General features: G+C 34.9%; 1 protein-coding gene across 18 annotated transcripts in view; it reads right to left on the reverse strand.

The window, feature by feature from the left end:
* Positions 1-18,658, reverse strand: part of ERC2 (ELKS/RAB6-interacting/CAST family member 2) — a 488,016-nt gene that overhangs the window by 91,595 nt on the left and 377,763 nt on the right. The window contains exon 21 of one of the 18 annotated variants that reach the window (XM_030501570.1): positions 18,156-18,165. The exons of the other annotated variants lie outside the window; for them this stretch is intronic. The gene's annotated coding sequence lies outside the window, so the exon portion shown is untranslated. Of the gene's footprint in view, positions 1-18,155; positions 18,166-18,658 lie in introns of those variants that run through there. 18 annotated transcript variants of the gene reach the window in all.

Genomic DNA, 18,658 nt, shown 5'->3' on the forward strand with positions numbered 1-18,658 from the left:
AAACAATATTAGGGCATCTGACAGCAGTTTATCTTTGTAACATCTGTCATCCAGAAAAGTATCTATCCACCCCTTAAATGATGTATATTTGAACCAAGACTCTTCAAGCCACACCTCATTTTGAGTAAAATCAACAAAAAAACCCAAGCAATGTGACTGAATAGTTTAGGAAGAAATTAAAACATACAGACTCCAGCAAAAAATACAGTGAAGACTTACATGAGGCAGAGTACCAAAAAAATGACTGCTTAAGTTAGATATGAAACTGAAGAGCTCTGCCTTCCTGAAAACTGTCATGGTAGTTTGAAGACAGGCTGAAAATGGTGATACCACTAATATGACAGCAAGCAACCTAACTTTTTTTTTTTGTCAGAAGCAATGTTATTGTAATGATTTCACAATGGGAAAAGAAATACGTTGGAATAAAAAGTAGTTGGCTTGAATTCTTCACAGGTAAAACCAGGATAGCAGTAACCAGGATGTCTCTCAGCTGAGGTGGACAACCAGTGCTGTTTTACCATCACTTAAACTATACAAGCAGCAACTTTTAACTGGCTAGGAAACGTCAAACCTTTCTCCTTATCTATGACTCTTCTAGCCACCACAGTGCAGGCATTGTGTCCTGTAGAATGGACTGCTGTAACCTGGAAGTAATTTGGAAATACTACACTGATTTCCTATCACGGAATGGGCTACTGTAAGTATAGAAGCACACAGCTCCAAGCTCCCAGAGACTGTCTATGCCTCCTTCTAGCTCAAAATGCTAACCCCACTTCAGTCCTTGGCCAAAGGCATGCCTAAATAAAATAATGTAATACCTTGCACCAGTATTAAGCTACACCTGAATGTCTGGCCACCACCACCAGAAACAGCACAGCTTTGCAACCTGATGAACACATCTCAGAACAACCTGTTTCTGTAGAGTATCACACAATTTCCTCTCCATGAGGTATGAAATCCTGCATTAAAATCTGAATAGTTTTGTCACTAGAGTTCTGGGAAGAAAATTAGCTAAATCAATGTCCTACTAAAATCTAGAACAAAAATTATCATGGCAGAATAAGAAAATTACCTAATCAATGTCATTCTAAAATCTAGAACAAAAATTATCATGGCAGAATAAGTGAAGGAGAAAGCCTATGAATAGTCAAGACTTATCTGGATTATAGAATCATAATTTGTGAGCATTAACACTGAAAATTACACAAATTCCTGTTCCAATAAGAAGCTAGAAATTAATAAGATGCTGAAAGAAAGAACTGTTATCATCTACTTCACCTAGGGTGAGTTTTCTGTGGCCGTTATTTTAGGCAGTATGAAAAACATACATTAAGCATCTTTCTTTCTCCAAGAGATATATGGAAATGTCAGCTCTTTTTGATTAGGATTGCTCCTACCAGAACACTGGAGTTACCCATGGCAGCGGCCACTTGGGAAATGGGTGTCTGTGTAGTACTTATAGATGTGTTACTTATTCCATAAGAATAGGGACCAGTTCACAGTTTCCACAACCTGCACAGCTATATCAATTCCTGAAAGTATAAAATACAGCAGGATGCTATTTCTAACCTTTAAAATCAACAGCATATCACTTTCCTCAAAGGATCCTTGTAATAACTTATTCATGATACATAAGGTTTCTTGTATTCTGGCTCACATCTGCTTCTAAGTCTTTTATCAGTCACTCCTCCATACTGTGCACTTTGTTAAATCACCAAAAATCCTTGATTTGTGTTTCAAAGGAAGCACCACACCGCTTAAAAATTATGCTAAAAGATGTACATCATAGATCATCCTACTAACTTGAACATATGCCTTTTTGAGTCCATTGACTTTTAATTTCATAGTTTAAGATACAAATATTTTTGACCAGCGAAAAAAGTAAACAGGGGAAAAGCAAATGAATATGATATCAGTGCTACTGAGAATCTACTTTTTAAAAAGTACCACTACTATTTACATCATAGAAAATAAAAACCGGAGACCAGCTGAGGTGCCAGTCTTTTAATTCACAGTAGGGCAAAATGATTACCAGGTTTCAATTCAAATATGCAGTTGACGGACTGGATTCAGAAATCAGATGGGAATTTTGTGAACTGTTTTCAGAAATTGAGATGGATTACTTTATCCCCATGAACTGAAGTCCCGTCAGAAAATGCTACCCAGCTACAAATGCAACCAGGACTTGAAAACAGACCCTTTCAAGATCTCCATCACACCTAAGAACAAAACAAGGGCATAGACCTAAACAGGGTAGTAAAGTCAAAGCTGCATACACAAGATTTAAAATTGGAATTTTAAAATTGGAATTTCGACTTTAAGTTCTAATACTGGCTTAACTTTGGAAACAGCAAACAGAGTCTGAATGCTAACAATCAATAATTATGTGATTTGGTTTTTAGACTAAATGATGCAAGCAAAACAAAGGCTGGGGTTTTTTTTTTAACCACTGGTATATAATTACAATGTAAATAAATATTATGAGACCTTTTTTCAACCTTAAAATGGATTCAGGGTACTCAGAAATCTTCTTTTGGCATTTTAAATTATTGTTATTATTTAATTAAATTACAAATTTAAAAAAGAATGATTTATTATTGAAGAAGATTCAAGTAGGGAGAAAATTTATTTTCTTTTCAGAAAACAAAAAGGGGCACTTGCCTCATCTTAGCCAGCCCCAAGAAATAAATAAACAAATAGTATTTTTATGTTTATGGCAAGTTGCCAAAGCTTAAATTGGCCTCCTTGTGAGGCTGATAGAGCTGTTTTAGTCACTACCACTTTGTTTGAAAAACTGAATGAAAACCAGGGAGGCTAAAAATGTCTTGGTTTACATTCACTAATATGTAAGAGAAGAGAAAGAGTGATAATGGATACAGTGAGTGTAGCTATGCCAAAATACTTTAAAGTCTGTCTGCTTAAAAACAATGAAGAAAAAAAAAGTCTGAAAATTCTCTTTGAAAACAGGGATGTTCTAATTGCTTTTCATTAAGCTAATTGACACTGACAGCGGACCTTCTCAGAAATTAACTAAGGTCTTATTAAAATTTGGAAGGATTTTAAACAAAGCATCATTTCTTCATGAGCTCTAAATTTATTGTAAATTCTTTGCTTTCCTAGAATGATCTCACAGTATTCCACCAGCCCTTCTCAAGATTTTCCCACTGAGAGGGCTCTAATTCACTCCCTGTTTCCATTCCTCCTAGCGCCCCTGCACACTATGATGTTCTTTAAAGATAATAGGATCTGTGAGTCCCAGAAAGGAACAGAATGAAGAACCTTTAGAATGCTCTCTTCAGATTTGTAGTTTGCTCGATGGCAGCTAGTCACATAGCAGCCTGCAAGCAGCTAAAATAGGCACGTTCCTTTAAAGTGTCACAGTGGGTACATTCTCATAACAAAGTGCTCGAACACACCAACACAAAAAACTCTTTAATTTAAAATGTTAGTAGAAAGGAGCATCTTTAGAGAAGACAAGCTTCTACAGTTACTACTACTATTATTAGTTGTAGCAGTATTACAGTTGTTGTTATGAGTCATCATATCTACCTTGTGCAAAATACCAAGACAGGTATTGACAGAGACAGAAGGAAACAGGGAAAGAAATTTTCTATTTATTAATATTTTCTGGAATGTGAACATTTCATGTTAGTTTTCTGTGCAAAATTTTTTTCCCGTTCTGTGGTTAATCAGGATCGTCACATAGGTAGACCCGTATACTTTTTTAAAAAAACTCTCAGCATTAGTATTTCTTTCAGAAAAATACAACTTGCAGTGCACACAATCCTCTTATCTCTGAATAAGCTTTCATTAAATTAACTCCTATTTGTATTCAAAAACCAACTTCTGCAAATGACAGAAAACGCTTATTTAAGTGTATTGTAAATTTAAAGTATCAAGGTAATATAGTTATTATTTTAAATATAATACAAAGATTAGAAACAGATCAAGGAGACAAGCTAAACTCTACTGAAAATAAGGTTGGGTTTGTTTGGGGTTTTTTCCAACTTAAACTGGAACTGAATATGATTTTTGCTATTTTGAAAATGTTTTGATGCTTGTTGAACTAAAACTGAAACATAATTTCAATCTCGGTCAAACCCAGTCTAGAGAAGATTTGAAAACTTAACCTGTTCAATAGTCTGGCAAGAAAATCTAGCAATGGCACATATTTTTTAAAGTCACTAAAAAGCTGGAAGATTAGTTTGTCATCTCATATGGTGTTTGGAAATATACTTTACCAGACCCATTTATTCCTAATGCAATTTAAATGGCATCCAGTGGATTTAAGCAGAACCTAGAGCTAGTACTCAGTTTTTAAACGAATGCCATTCATCATTGCACATAATCAAAAATCAAACTATATCAGAAGAAACGAGATCTGAGCACTTCTTTAGCCCTACTTAAAATGTAAAAATCTTCAGTATCTGCTAAAGCATTTGGGATCATTTCACCTAGAGATCATTTATCACTATGCTTCACAGCATTTAAAAAAGATGAGGAAGTTTCCTGTAAATTTTTATGTTGCTTATCTTCATTAGTATTTTGCATCAATAAGCCTTACTTTTCATTGTGCAGAATACAGAAGCAGACTCGCTATAAGTAATTGTTAATTACAAGTATCACAAAGCATAAAATGGTCCGTAAAGAAGTCCTATTTGGCAGCAACTGTGAAAACTGAACCAAGGTATTTGAGGATTAATTGGCTGCTGAATGTGGCGTTACAAGGGCAGCTTTGGAAATGAAGATAAAAGAAACTACCATTGTCCAACCACAAATCACTTCAGATTTAAAAAAAAAAAAAGAAAAAAATCAAAAAAACCCCAAAAAACAAAGACTGATAAATCATCAAAAAAGCAAATAAATCATAAGGAATGACAAGAAAAAATCCTACTGAACTAGGGCCAGATGATGTCCTCTCATTCTGCGTCTTTTAGGTTACAACGATGTGAGTGCATTTTGTCTCAAGAAGCAGAGATACATGAAGAAAATTTTCTTTAGATAGATTTACACAGATCTTGTAAGATTATAATTTAAGTCAAGTACAAAGCTCAATTTCAGCATTCCTTATTACTAGCCATATTAAAAAGACCAGCAAACTGGGATGTAAAGCTGCTTTAGCAGTGATGATTATCTGACTTCAGCACATCTTTCTTCATGTTTCAATCAAAGAACAGCTGCTGTGATCTTACTGAGAAAATAGTGATAGCAGAACGCATGGCAAGCCTTAAAAACTGTGAACACAGGAGCCTTATTGTGGAAATAACTCATCTGCAGTTAAACTTCACATACAGGAAAGCTTGTAACTGAGGTGAATGGCTGGATTTAGCAGTAACATTCTTTCAATGTCTTGTGCTCCCTTTCCACAAGGACATCTGTGAGCCAAAACAAGGCTTTGTTCTACAGGTGATGCACCTTGATCTCCTTCAGATAATCACAGAGAGGGTCTTTCAACAGCCAGGCAGTCATAATGATCAAATATTACTAAAGACATCACTGTCCCATCAAACACCTTTAAGACAAAATGCAGTGTCTCTTATCATTGACAATATTAACAAAATGTTGGGGTTTTTTTTCAAATACACTAGCTACTTCTGCTACCTTTAAACTGCTATTTGGTGCAGGGGTTTTGTTTGTTTTGGCCAAGAGTACAACAATTTTATGGCTTTTTTTTTAAATAAGAGTAGATATTAATTTTATCATTCAATGAATTATTTGGAGAAACATGTTCCTTTAGGCAAAAGATTTGAAACTCTTTTAGTTTCAAGAAAAATAAAGTTCTAAATCAAACACAGCAGTGAAAAGCAATCACCTCAATGGTAGGACAGGGCATTGAGACATCATGTCCACGAGAGGAAGGAGAGAATTCCCTGCACTTGCTAGGTTAAACAAGGACCTTCTGTAGCTTTATGTTTGGGGCAGATGAGAAGAGAATAAAAGTTTTGTAAATGTTACTCTTCAACTGATCTAATTTTATTCAGTTTTTATGTGAAGATCTGTGTAATTTCAAAAACATACATATTCTCTAACACATGCAAAAAGTTATATAAGCTTTACGACTAAGAAATTAACTAATTTTAGGAGGACGAGCACCATTCTCCTCTAAAAGGAAGACAGGGAAAATGAAAAGTGAAAATCCTTCTAGGATTTCACATCATTACTATTGCTTCCAGGAAATAGCTGCTAATATGCAAAATCTCTAAAGATTTAAAAAACAAACCACAAGGACCAACATACTGACCTTCAACCTAAAATAACTTTTACTGTATATTGACCTTACTCATACAGTTGTTTCTTTGCCTTGATAAATAAAACAGAATATTAAGCACACTGCATACTGTACCTTTGTTAACATAAGAAATTCCCATGAAGAAATGTGTGTAAGGAATACCTCAGACCTGGATGTGCTCACTTTGCCAGTTGCTAACCACTTTGGTAAGTAAAACTTCCTGCCAATATGAACAACTAGATCCTTTGGGAAGGAAAACTGGCATGCTCTACCTCATCACGTTGGCCCTCATACCACACAGCTTGTTAAAGAGACATTCAGTAACACGTATGCCAGCACACACATGCTGTGCTTAAACTGCAGATGAACAGCAAATTGAGGCATTATTCCTGAGTATGTCTTTTATACCCCTTCTTTCTTTAACTGGCTCATAAAGAATGCTACTAGTTAAGCTAGTCTCACAAAATAATAAACTCTATCTGACTATGCCTACAAAAAAAGATACAAACCATATAGCTAAATATGCTAATTAAATGGGATGGGTAAACGCCAGATGGATTTACATTCATGTGGGTTCAGTTCAGCTATGAGTGACTGGAATGATTAACTCTGAAAGCTTCTAGTCACTCTGTGCAAACAGGGATGAATAAAAAACTTTGGCACAACTACCCAATCCCCTGACCCTGGCAGGAAAGACAAGCCAATTGGCCAAAGGAATTTAGATTTAGACTTCCTTGAACATGTCAGGATAATAAAATAGCGCATTAAAAAATCTTATTCCCTAAATGAAGAGCCATGTCATTTATCGATTTAACCCCAAATGCTGATATATTTATGTTTCAATGCATATGAAATTCTCAAGCATTCAGAAGCTAAACCAATTAGCAACTCATTAATCTAATCAGTGCAATATAGTTACTTTTTCAGGCTTACAGTGTCCTTGCAAACATAAAAATAAACCAACAAAATGTAGCAAGTATGTCTAGACAATTAATGAGGCTTTTTTTGAAGTTGTTGTAAATAGGAATAGCAAATCAAAATATGCCCTTATAGAACCAGCAAATTATACCAGAAGCCATTTTGTCATTTTCATAATACTGACTAAATAAGCAGATTGGCTACTTGACTGATTTCTAATGATAACACTGTAAGAAACTTGATTTTTTTATATTTTTTTTTTTAGCTCAATGGTCATACAGTAATTTATTGAGTGCTAGATAACCTACCAGATTCCTACCTGGAAACTCAATAAACAGCACTGTCCTAACCACAAAACCAAAATAGCTGAGTCTATACTTTTAAGGCTTGAGCGCAACAGGCCTTCTTTTTACTAAGTGGCAAACCCTTGGGAAAACACTACAGACCTGATCTGGAGTCTGGTAGACCTGATTTCTGCCCTGACATAAAGAAAGTTTAAATCTGGTGAATCAAACCCTCTCACATCTTTTTAGCATTGGGAATTCTTTGATGGTGTACTGGCATTTTGGTCATATTCTTTACCATGATACACCTCATACACCACAGTAATGCCAATACTGTACAATTCTAAGAAAATCAGAAGGGAAATGTACTACATTTCAAATTACAAAAGTACAGCTAACAAAAGCGTGCATTATTTCTCCATTCCTCTAAGCATGTGATTCACTGATCTATTGTCAATGACATTTTGTAAAACAAAAGAATAATAAATGTAAATGACCAAGTCACAGTAAGTTAGGGAAACCAGTACTTCCAAACCCAGGTGCAAAAATATGTGCACAAACCTTTGTTGATTCTTGGCTTACATTTGATTCATTTTTTCAATCTGTATGTACATACTGGGCTTTGTGTTTAGAAAAGAGTACATAAAAGGATTTGGAAATGTAAGCGTTGGTGTGCTATATCATGCTGCATTCCAGCTTTATGTTAAGATTTTTTAATGACATGTTAATTTTGTTTTAAAATGGAATTCTTTCTTCTAAATCTCCAGCACTTTTGATTATTGACTCTAAAGCACATAGATGTTCACATCATAAAGTTAGTTAAACTGTGTGCATACCCTAGAGATTAATAAATGCCGAATTCTCTCACTGGTTGCAATTTTTTGTCCTGGCTTTGATAACACAAAAGCTGTCCTACTCAATACAACATAATCTCTGCCAGAAATCGCTGAAGTGAGAACAAGTATTTAAGATGGACTTCAGCAGATGCCTTGGAAATTGGCAATAAAGATCTAGAACTCTTACTCTGTCACACACCTGAAGTCTTGAGTCATTTTCATAAGAGTGAATCTATTCTGTGCACTCGATATTAACAGATTCTTTTTTAAATCTCTTCTGCATATTCTACAGCAAAGTAGACAGACAAATTATGATGCATCCTGTTTGTCTGGAGGGAAAACAGTAAGATGGATTCCTATGAATAAGATGTACTTGGAATGGACTTCAGATTCTATGAATTACCAGTCCTTAACTGTCTTTGTAGACAGTAGAGCCCCTGCCTCTTTTAAATCAAAACCATCAAGTGTTGATGATCTATCCACACTGAGGGAAAAAGCAATTGAGTTTATCTTCTGTACAACTTTCTACACCTTTCTTGATTTCTCCTTATCCCCTGAAAATCATTCAGAAATTATTAACTACGTGGAAGACTTTTCAAACTTTTTAAGACTCTATTCTACCTTTCACCACTGGAAAACAGAAGACAGTATTATTAACCTTGAAAACTTTTTTTTTTTTTAATCTAACAATATATTAAGTAATAAAAGTGAAAACTTCCTTAAAAGTCATTGACTGTGCATAAATTTCTGCCTTAATAATTCTGATTCTTTTCTAAATCAGGGAGATTTGAAAAGTACTAAGAATTGTGGAATAAATAAATAGTTGTTTCCCCAATTCAAAACTGAAATGTAATGATATATATTATTCAATATGTAACATGATACATAATGTGAACTCATTCATCATCTGTGAACAGCAGTTTCCAAGGAATCTCTAACCTCATTACATATTCTATTCTATTTTACATTCTCTAACTGCACTGTATCTATATATTTCTAAAACCATTATATAAATCAGAATTCTTCATCCACTAATGGACAATTCTTTAAGAAAAAATAAAAATTAAAATTGAAGTCCTAAATGTGGCCTGCTTCTCTGTCTTGTTTAATCTAGTTATCTGACAGGAAGAAAAAATAGATAAAATGTCTTTTCCAGCACAGTTTCAATTAGCTTGGGAGAGCAAAAGAACAATTTTTCAGACTTGTCCTAGGGCTTTTTTGGGAACTGACAAAAAATCATGAAGAAAAGAAGTTCTCTCACTTCATTCGATATGGTAGTTATTCCTAGCTCACAAAAGCAAATAAAAGCTTTTTTTTTGAAACAAACACCACCATTTGTAATACTATTAGTTTAATAGCTTGTTGGGGATTCTTTATCAAAATTTGACCTGTTCTTCAACTACTGAGGACATGAATTATGTCTTCCTTGATAGAATTCACTAGGCAGAGACATAAATTCATTGTAGGAGAAGAATTTTAAGTGTTGAAAAATGGTGTTTAAAGACTTCAACTGTTGAATTAATCTTTTGAATACCTAGGTACATCCCTCTACACTAGGAGTGAGATTTCTTTAATCTGTCGACTTGACATCTACTATATCTACACCATTCCTTTTTTCTGTACTTTGGTCTGTAGTCTGAAGATAATTTAACTCAATGTGCCAGTTATGACTATATCCTTTGTAATGAAATAATTTTGGTTATGCTTTGTTTAGTAACATAACTAATATACATTGCCTTAACTCACTGGAAAGACCCTATCAGATTCTTCTGTGGACTGGCAAGATGATGTGAATACTACATCTCCAGCCATACTAAAACCCAGCCAGTTTATTTTGTAGTATTAAAACTACCATGTAGTGACTCATCTAGAGTAGCAGACAATTTATATGTGTTAGTACCTTTAGTAATGAATAAAGCAATTGTATTCTATTCTGGAAGCTGGAAGCCAATTTCCTAAAGGGGCTTTCACATTCATAGCCTAAAGCAAATATAACGAAACCAAAAGCTGCTTTGACATAACACAGGCACAACAAAGGTAAAAAGAAAAGCTATAGTCTTTCTTTGTGTCTTAAGACCTTACCTCCCTCCACTTTCCTGCTTTCTGGTTTCAGCTATGTGCTGCTCATTTTCTGTACCTGCAGAAGTAAACTGCAGATCATGGTAGTCTGGCTATTTGAGGAATCTAAACAAATGAATTAATAAATATCATTAGAAAAGCTGAACAGAAGCAAAAGGTAGATTACCTGATTTAGACCTACTTCCTCAAACTAACAACTAGATACTTGAAGGTTTCAATAGCCATGATTTTAATTTGGAGAAAATTAGTTGGAACTGGGGGAGGAATGCAGATTATGAACTCTTAAGCAAAGACATAGAAAGTGACTTGTGTTTGCAGGTGAGATTATCTAAACATTAAGATGTAGGTACATAAGAAAAGGGAAAAAAGAGAAAATGGAAACAAAAGAAACCTCAAAAAAAGTGGTGGAGAAGATCTACCAAAGAATAACTCAGAGTAAAGCAATAACGATGGTGTTTGTTGTTCTCCCCATGTCCTAATTCTATCCCTAAAGCTAACTGTTTAGCGTACAATTTACCTACCACTTTCATTGGATATAACTCAAATAACCTCTTTTGTCATTCACCTTTTCACTCCATCCTCTCATATGTTCAATCCTGTCAAAACAAACTACACCCCATCCTGGTGCTAACACTAGCCAGGCTCCTCAGCTCCTTCCTACTTCCACCTGCCTGCAAATATTCACACTGGTCAGCAAGTGTGTATCTGTCTCAGTAACATTCAACAGTCACAGGTTTGAAGAAATCTCTTTTTGTCAGTCTGCAGCCTCAGAACGCCAATTTCCAACTCACAACCAATCTCTCCCTTCTCACTGACGTATAACGAACCCCTCCTCAATACTGACAGTGGAAATGAAAAATCAGAAGCAAAAGACAGCAGATTATTTAGCCAATATTGTTAACTTTTGATCCAAGCACAATTGTATACTGTTATTTGATTAAGTTTCATTTCTTTTATAAGAATTGCAAAACTAAAAATAAATTATTATTCTACAAGGAAAAAAGCATATTTCCTGCTACCTCATCATGCTCCATCTCTGTTACTGGGTCTAATTCTGTCTTCTTGTGACAATCTTGATTCAAGAATCCCTACCTTATACAAGTTATAATGCTGTCACAGGCATTGAAACATTTAGTAATTTGTCAGAATCCACAGAATTTTCCGGAAGTTTATTACCACTACATTTTAAAAGAAGTAGCATCACCTACTACGAGAATCTACATCTCACCATGTTACTTATACATTGGCCCATGCAATTAAATTACAAAAAAACCCCAACAAAACAAACCACAGACAAAAAAGCCAAAAAGAGAAAATAAACAAACTAAAAACCCCTACCGACCAACCAAAAAACCCAAACATAAAGGAGGGCAAAATGAAATAATTTTAAAATACAGATTTAATATCATATAATGTAAGTTTGTACATATCCCATATACATAAGCAGTGATTGCAAAAAGATACTTGGAAATGAAACCAGGCTTCTGCGTGATCCCACTTCCTGTAAGTGGTTTAAAACTATTTTTTTCCATTTTACTCCAGTATTTCAAAGCAGTGTCTGGGCAAAATATGCTTTTAACATAGCCCAGTGATTTATTTATTGCTTGCAACAATATTTGGCAATAAAAATATGCATGCAACAACTTCATGCAAAACTGTTGCAAAGACATTCAGAAAAGCAAGGACTTGTAAAAGACAATTAGTTTGCTAAGAAAGAAGGCAGGCAGTGACATGCATTTTGAATGACACGTCTAAGTTTCAATAGCAGCTTCAGGAAACATTTACATTTGAAAAATCCCTACCTTGACCTCTTTTCTCCCAGTTTGCTTGCTGGCAGATAGGAGTACATGACAAATGAACCTAATTTAAGTGGGCTGAATGCCAGATTGCCTGTTAAAAAAGAGCACCTAACTGTACATTAGGTGAGAGGTCAGTGACACTGAACACCAGCAGGTGTAATAACAACCTCAGGCTTTTTGTATAGGAAATGCAAACAAGAATTCACCCTGAGGACATTCAGGTAGTGCCTACCTGCTTAGGTACCAAGTGATTGGCAGTCAGGATTGCACATCAGGAGCCTTGGTGATGCTTTGTTAAGCTATGACAGGACTTTGAGTGGTGTGACACGAAAGCTGGAGTCTTTAGCGAAAATCATAAAACACCACAAAACTAGTCACTGAAGAAGAAAGCAGCTTTTCTGCTATTGGTACAAAATACACGGAATAAATCACTCTGCATCTCAGCATCTGTTTTCCCCTTGCTGCAAAGACTTTATTCATCTATCATAATTCAAAAACAGCAGTGTAGGAACTACTTGATCATTAATCTTTGAAACACTTACCAAGAGAATATTAGGTTCTTGCAAACTCTGTACTCTCCACCCACCATTTGTGCGTATTTACAGTAAGTAAAAAAGATTTTAAAATATCAATATTCCATTTTATTACAATAATTTGTCAAACATCTGTCCTGCAGATTTGGAATTTTGATATTCCAACTACTGCTTTTTGATCTGAAGTGACTGGTTGATAACCAGTATTTTTCTTACATAGATGCTTGCTGAAATTGCAATATAATATTGATACCAAAGCACACAATTTGTAGTATCTACAGTCTGGTCCTTTAGTAAAGAAAATACCCTATATAGCTTTTATAGATTTGGGAGATTTATTTTTTAGAATACCACATCCACACTTTATTTCTGGAATGTTTGCATCTCTTTTGGTTAAGATTTATTTATTTAATGTCTTTTTCAAAAATTCAATCAAGATATTAAGAAGAATGTAGAGTTCTTGGGTAACAGGATAAATACTTTAGTTAATTATTGTTAACAGGATCCTAGCAAAAATGTGTCATATATATACACCTACGTTTGATCGCACATAACAAAACTATGAAAAAATTTGTTTGCTTAGTAATTAGCTTACTGCTTTTCACCTTCTGAAATACTGTATTGTGAATGATGATGTGGCAGATGCTGTTCGGTGAGAGAGATGGCTTGATTATCTTTCATATAAAAGTATTTGCACTACAATGAATTTTTAATATACTTAAGATTATGTTCTACCAGACAACCCAAATGAAGCTACTTATTACAAAGACACTCACTGATGAGATTTTTCTATCATACTAGTAGCAAAATACTGCAGAGGTGTTTTATATTTAATCTTGGTCATTATATTCTGGTTTGCTCTGGAAAGCAATTTATAATGATGAAAATGAGAACAGCATAGCTGACGTTATCTCCTTTAAAAGTTTTATGTGAAATTTTCTCCTCAAAGAAATCAATGGGACAACAAGAGTTTACTGACATTAGCGTGGCTTCATGTGCTATGTCCTTCCTCTTCAACAAACATGTATTTGGCATGTAATAAATAATACTACATGAAACCATGAGAAAATAAAGATTTCTAAACCCAGTATTATACTTCTAGAAACAAAGTGAAACACCCACTGTCATTACTTTCTAAATAAAAAGTCTATGTCTTACAGATCTTCCATCTAGTCAAGACTGTTTCTGAATGGCTTTTATGTATAAAACCATGCACATCCACACCCTACACTATGGTTTCGCCATACTCAAAATTTATAGAGCAGTTGATTCTTAATGAATTTCTCCAAATACAGAAAGCATACACTACTGAAAAAACATGCAACAATTTCCTTGTGGAAAGAGCTTGCTTTCTGAAAATAAAAATGCAGTTCCATAAGTTGCTTAGGAATTCTTCCTTCAGAGAATGTTATATTCTAAGACAATTTAGTAGCAACTTTGGTGAATCAGATCACATAATTTCATGAATCTGAATGCACAAAGACAGCATTTGAAATATTTCTAACATCAGTTTATTAACTGAAGTTAGCTTTATGGGTGCTAAGCAGATACTTAGTTTTGTCCTGTCAGTCCATTTAGGGGAGAAGGTACTCATATGTTAATCACCTGCTGGGTGGTGGTGGGGAATCTATCCTTTGATCAACAGGAGACATACTGGTTTTACTTTACATCCTGTCTCTCTAGCTCTCAACTGGCCCATTGCTGGAGGGATTCATTTCAGGATTTTTCTTTATTCCAAGTATTCTGTTACTCACTGCATACCGCCATCCAAGACATCAGGGCTAAACCCAAACACTCTTTGCAGTACACCCATAAGACAGACTTCAAAACGGAAACAATATTTAAGTTAAAGCTGTAAGATCAAGTTTGCTGAAATCCTGCAACCCATGCAGCTTTTGAACACTTCATCAGATCAAAGTTTGACAGAGTCAGGAGAGAATCAGTACATTTAAACCTATCAATCATCAAGGAAAAAGAGAGTACGCTGGTAAAAGTACAGTTAACAATATTCATTTTGTCTTGGTGCTAACAGCAGTTAAATATCACTAGCTTATGTTTTTTTCTTTGTATATTCTGTAGAGTACCTTTTCTTCTGTAACTAGGTCAAGATTCTCACTCAACTTGTCTTAAAATACATTCTTAGAAACTATACTGCTTTCAAGAGGGAAAGAAAGGGTATTTTTCTTCTGATTCTTACACTGAAGGACCATTTCCAGATCAAACTTTCCCAAACTTTCTTCAAGCAATAAGAATGTTTCTGTGGTGGATTCACATACAACTTTAGTAGTTTTCATACTAAGACCTCTCTTTCCTACAAAACCAGAACACAAGGTACTCTAAGACACTGCAATATTTGAACAAGTAGTCTTCACTTCTCATTAGAAATTAGAGAACTTACTAAACAAATAAAAGATGTAACTGAAAGAAAGAATTGGCTCTTTGAGAATGAGCCCGTCTCTCTCTTGCAATCAGTTGCAGGCTTTTTTGGTTGACAGGTTCGATTTTAAAACTATTACTACTAGCAGATATTTTTTGAGCATTTATCACTTTTCTTAAAATAAATGGCAATTCAAGTTGTAAATATTTTTCAATCTATTATACACTGGAAATAGATTATAAACTGCAACACTGCAATCGTAGCAGAGTTAATTTCAATTATAAGAAAGTTAAATAAGACAGTTTCTTCTTAAAATTTCTGTCACTGATTTTAGAAATACAGAAAACCTACAAATGAAGAAAAAGATCTCCTAGAAGATGAATGGCAATTGTGTAAAAGATGGAATAAAAGCTGAATCTGGTTTAGTAAATAAATCTGGGGAAAAAACAGCAAAGAGATTTCAAGCTGTTTTATAAGCCTTTAAAAGGATGACCTACTCTTCATAACTATTTTACAAATGAGTGCTGCAGGATCCATGTAAGTTTCTCAACAATTCTGTCAGCCTCAGATAGAGTAGGAGTGAGGGTAAGTTAAATAGGGTGGATATGGAGTTATGTTTTCATTAAATCTAACCACAGAGTTAAATCATAACTACAGCACAGAGTAGGGCAGAGAAGAAAGTTCAGAGACTTGGTAGAAAATTCTTTCAATAACATGACATTGAAGGCAAGTCCAACATTGGATCAAGAACTGTTATTAAAAATACTTCGCAAAAGAAGTAAAGCTTTTCACCTTTATGGTTTTTTTTCCCCCCACTATTAATGCAGGTAGGATATAATATTCAATTACATTAAAAAATGTAAATGCAATCTCAGAGCACTTTCTACCCAAAAGACTTGATCACAACTTCATACAATCAAAATGTTAGGATCTGTTATTACTTAGACAGGTATAAATTCCTGTAAGGGCAGAGAACCAATGTAAGTCAGACCTAAAGCCTCTAACTACCATAATAAAATTCATCCTAGCTAACAGAATTCCTAAATCATTAACAACTTACTTCAGTGTTTACATTTGACCCTATCCATATTCTCAGAAATAAAATGAATCCTCATGAAAAGCTTGCATGCAGGAGCCAGGTCAACACATGTAAAACACTACACAAAGAATATGACTGTACTGTGCTGCTTTGATGGCTCCAACAAATAAAGATTTAGGCCTCAGCCACACTGGGGAACAGTAGTCATTCGTGAACACTTATAGATAGACTTTAAGATCTGCTATAAAGCTTTCTGCTGTCTGCTTTCAGCTTTCTTTGAGATTTATCAGCTAAGGCATTTCAAGGTCCTAGAACCATGTGTCACAAAATTAATCATCTTCTAATATAATTGGTGCAACATAGACTTATTGCAGTATCTAACAAAATAACACAACAAAAAAAACAGTTGAAGCACTGGTTTTCCTAGAATTTGACATAGATTTGCTATCCAAAATTACAGCCCCTATATAAAATGGAAAATACAATTTATTACTGATCTCTATGCTTGCATCTGGTAAAAATATGCCTATGTGCAAAATGAACAAAGAGGTTCTGATTCTGATTAGTTAAACAAGAAAACTGCACTGGTTTAATTTAAATTATTTTAATAATGTGATTACCTGAATTGGTACACAAGCTTTTGAAGATGAAGTTATTTCAGTACAGGTCTCTCTATTATGGACGTAATTCTCTTCCAGACTGAGCTTTTCCATTTGAAGATGCTACAGCCACCAACCTGCTCTTCACTAACCATCAGCTGGATGTTACCACTAATACATGTGCTCTCTAATCCACAACAATAAACAGGTTTGCCTGATGAATGGGTATTTATCACTATTTAACTTAACCTGTCTGAGTTTGCTTGAAATTGATATGGTACTGATGGGAGTGATTTCTTCTATTGATAGATCTGGGAGGATAACAATCTCTACCAGAAAAATATTAATAGGCACATAAGGGTGGGTGGTACTAACATCATCAACTGGCACAGATGTTTGTAGAGTGCTCTGCCCATGGCCTAAGGTGGTGGACGGGTATCCTCATCTACATCCAGATACGCTGTTGAAAGAGATTCCAGCTGCTTGTCCCTCTATTACTATTACTTCTTCAAATCTTACAGTAATGCTGTTCAAGTGACTAGCTTGCTCTTTTTTGCCAAAAAGATCTGTTTAAAATATAACTAGTACATCAACTGCATAGCTAGCTTGGCTCACTTTGGTACAACTTAGAGTCAGGCTGAAGAAGAGCTCATGCTCTGGCCAGCCAGATGATCTGAAAGTCTCCAGGAGGGAACCAGTGAAATCATCACTGCTCATCTGGAAAACAGACCTGTAAACATTTTCACTGGTGAACTGTTTATAAAGCAAAGATCAAAACCGAAGTAAAATAAAGCAGCAAGACTCTGCCATTTGTGATATGCAGGAATACTCCATCACAAGAAGTAAGTTGCTCTTTGCCTAGTGGTCTCTTGAAATGGGCAATTAGCACAAGAGATTTTTTTGAAGAAATGGGAATATTGATGCCAAAATGGATGCCTAACCAGAGTAAGACAGTACAGGCATTCTTTAACTACTTCTAATCCACCACACTAATATTCGCTACCAGAGCACAAGTACATAAGTAGTTTAATGTTGTCAAAGCAATGTTCCCAAGATGCTTGACAGCGAACTTGATTAAATCTCATGAATAAATATTATTCCTAGATTTCTGTATTATACTCTCTGTTACAGAATTATTTATAAATTATCATGTTTCAGCCACCAATTCAAGGCTCAAATTTAAAACAATACCAATCTTGCCCAATGCCATTTCTTTAGCAGAAAAAGGGAAAGGCTATGCAAGCAATATACACCTGCTGAAACAGCCAAAAACCTTTTTTTATTTGTTTCTTTGCATCTACACCTCCCTCAGCCTGAGCTCCAGCCACCACACCCAGATGAAGTGCTTCAATTATTGCATGTGTGTGATCTGAAAATCTGCATTAGAAACCACTGCCAGAACAACATGAAGCGTGAGAGAGGGATGTGCCTCAAAACTGGCTCCAGGCCTCGTGGCTGGTAGGACTGGATATCTATGATAGCAGTCATCACCTATCAAAGCTTTTCCTTGAGGAAATCAAGAGCATATGCAATGACAACTGGTATTTCATTGATGTTAGTAGGTCAGCACAGGCAGCTTTTCTTTTTTTTTCTTTTTAAAGCATCATTATAGTATTGTAACTAACAGAATAAACATGTTTATATTAAAAATAGATACTAGATATTTTTTACCAGGTATTATTTTCTGTACTCTACTGAACATTTTCTCTTGTATTTTTCATAAGCTTCTCAAAGCAATTTATATAAATCTCACATTTATCCAAAATTGACTCTTTTCTTCATATTTTAATATTCGATTGTGAAATCTGACATTCGAAAGTTTAGGTCATATGACCTTCGATGTGGTCTTTAAGTCAGGTGGTACTGCTTCCAAACAAACAAAGACCTTCTAAAAGGAATGATGTGTTATCAATCCCATATTCATTGTGCTCTAATATTCACAAACAAGTGCTTGAAACGGTTTTC

The sequence above is a fragment of the Strigops habroptila genome, chromosome 11 (assembly GCF_004027225.2).
Source record: "Strigops habroptila isolate Jane chromosome 11, bStrHab1.2.pri, whole genome shotgun sequence".
NCBI classification, from domain to species: domain Eukaryota; kingdom Metazoa; phylum Chordata; class Aves; order Psittaciformes; family Psittacidae; genus Strigops; species Strigops habroptila.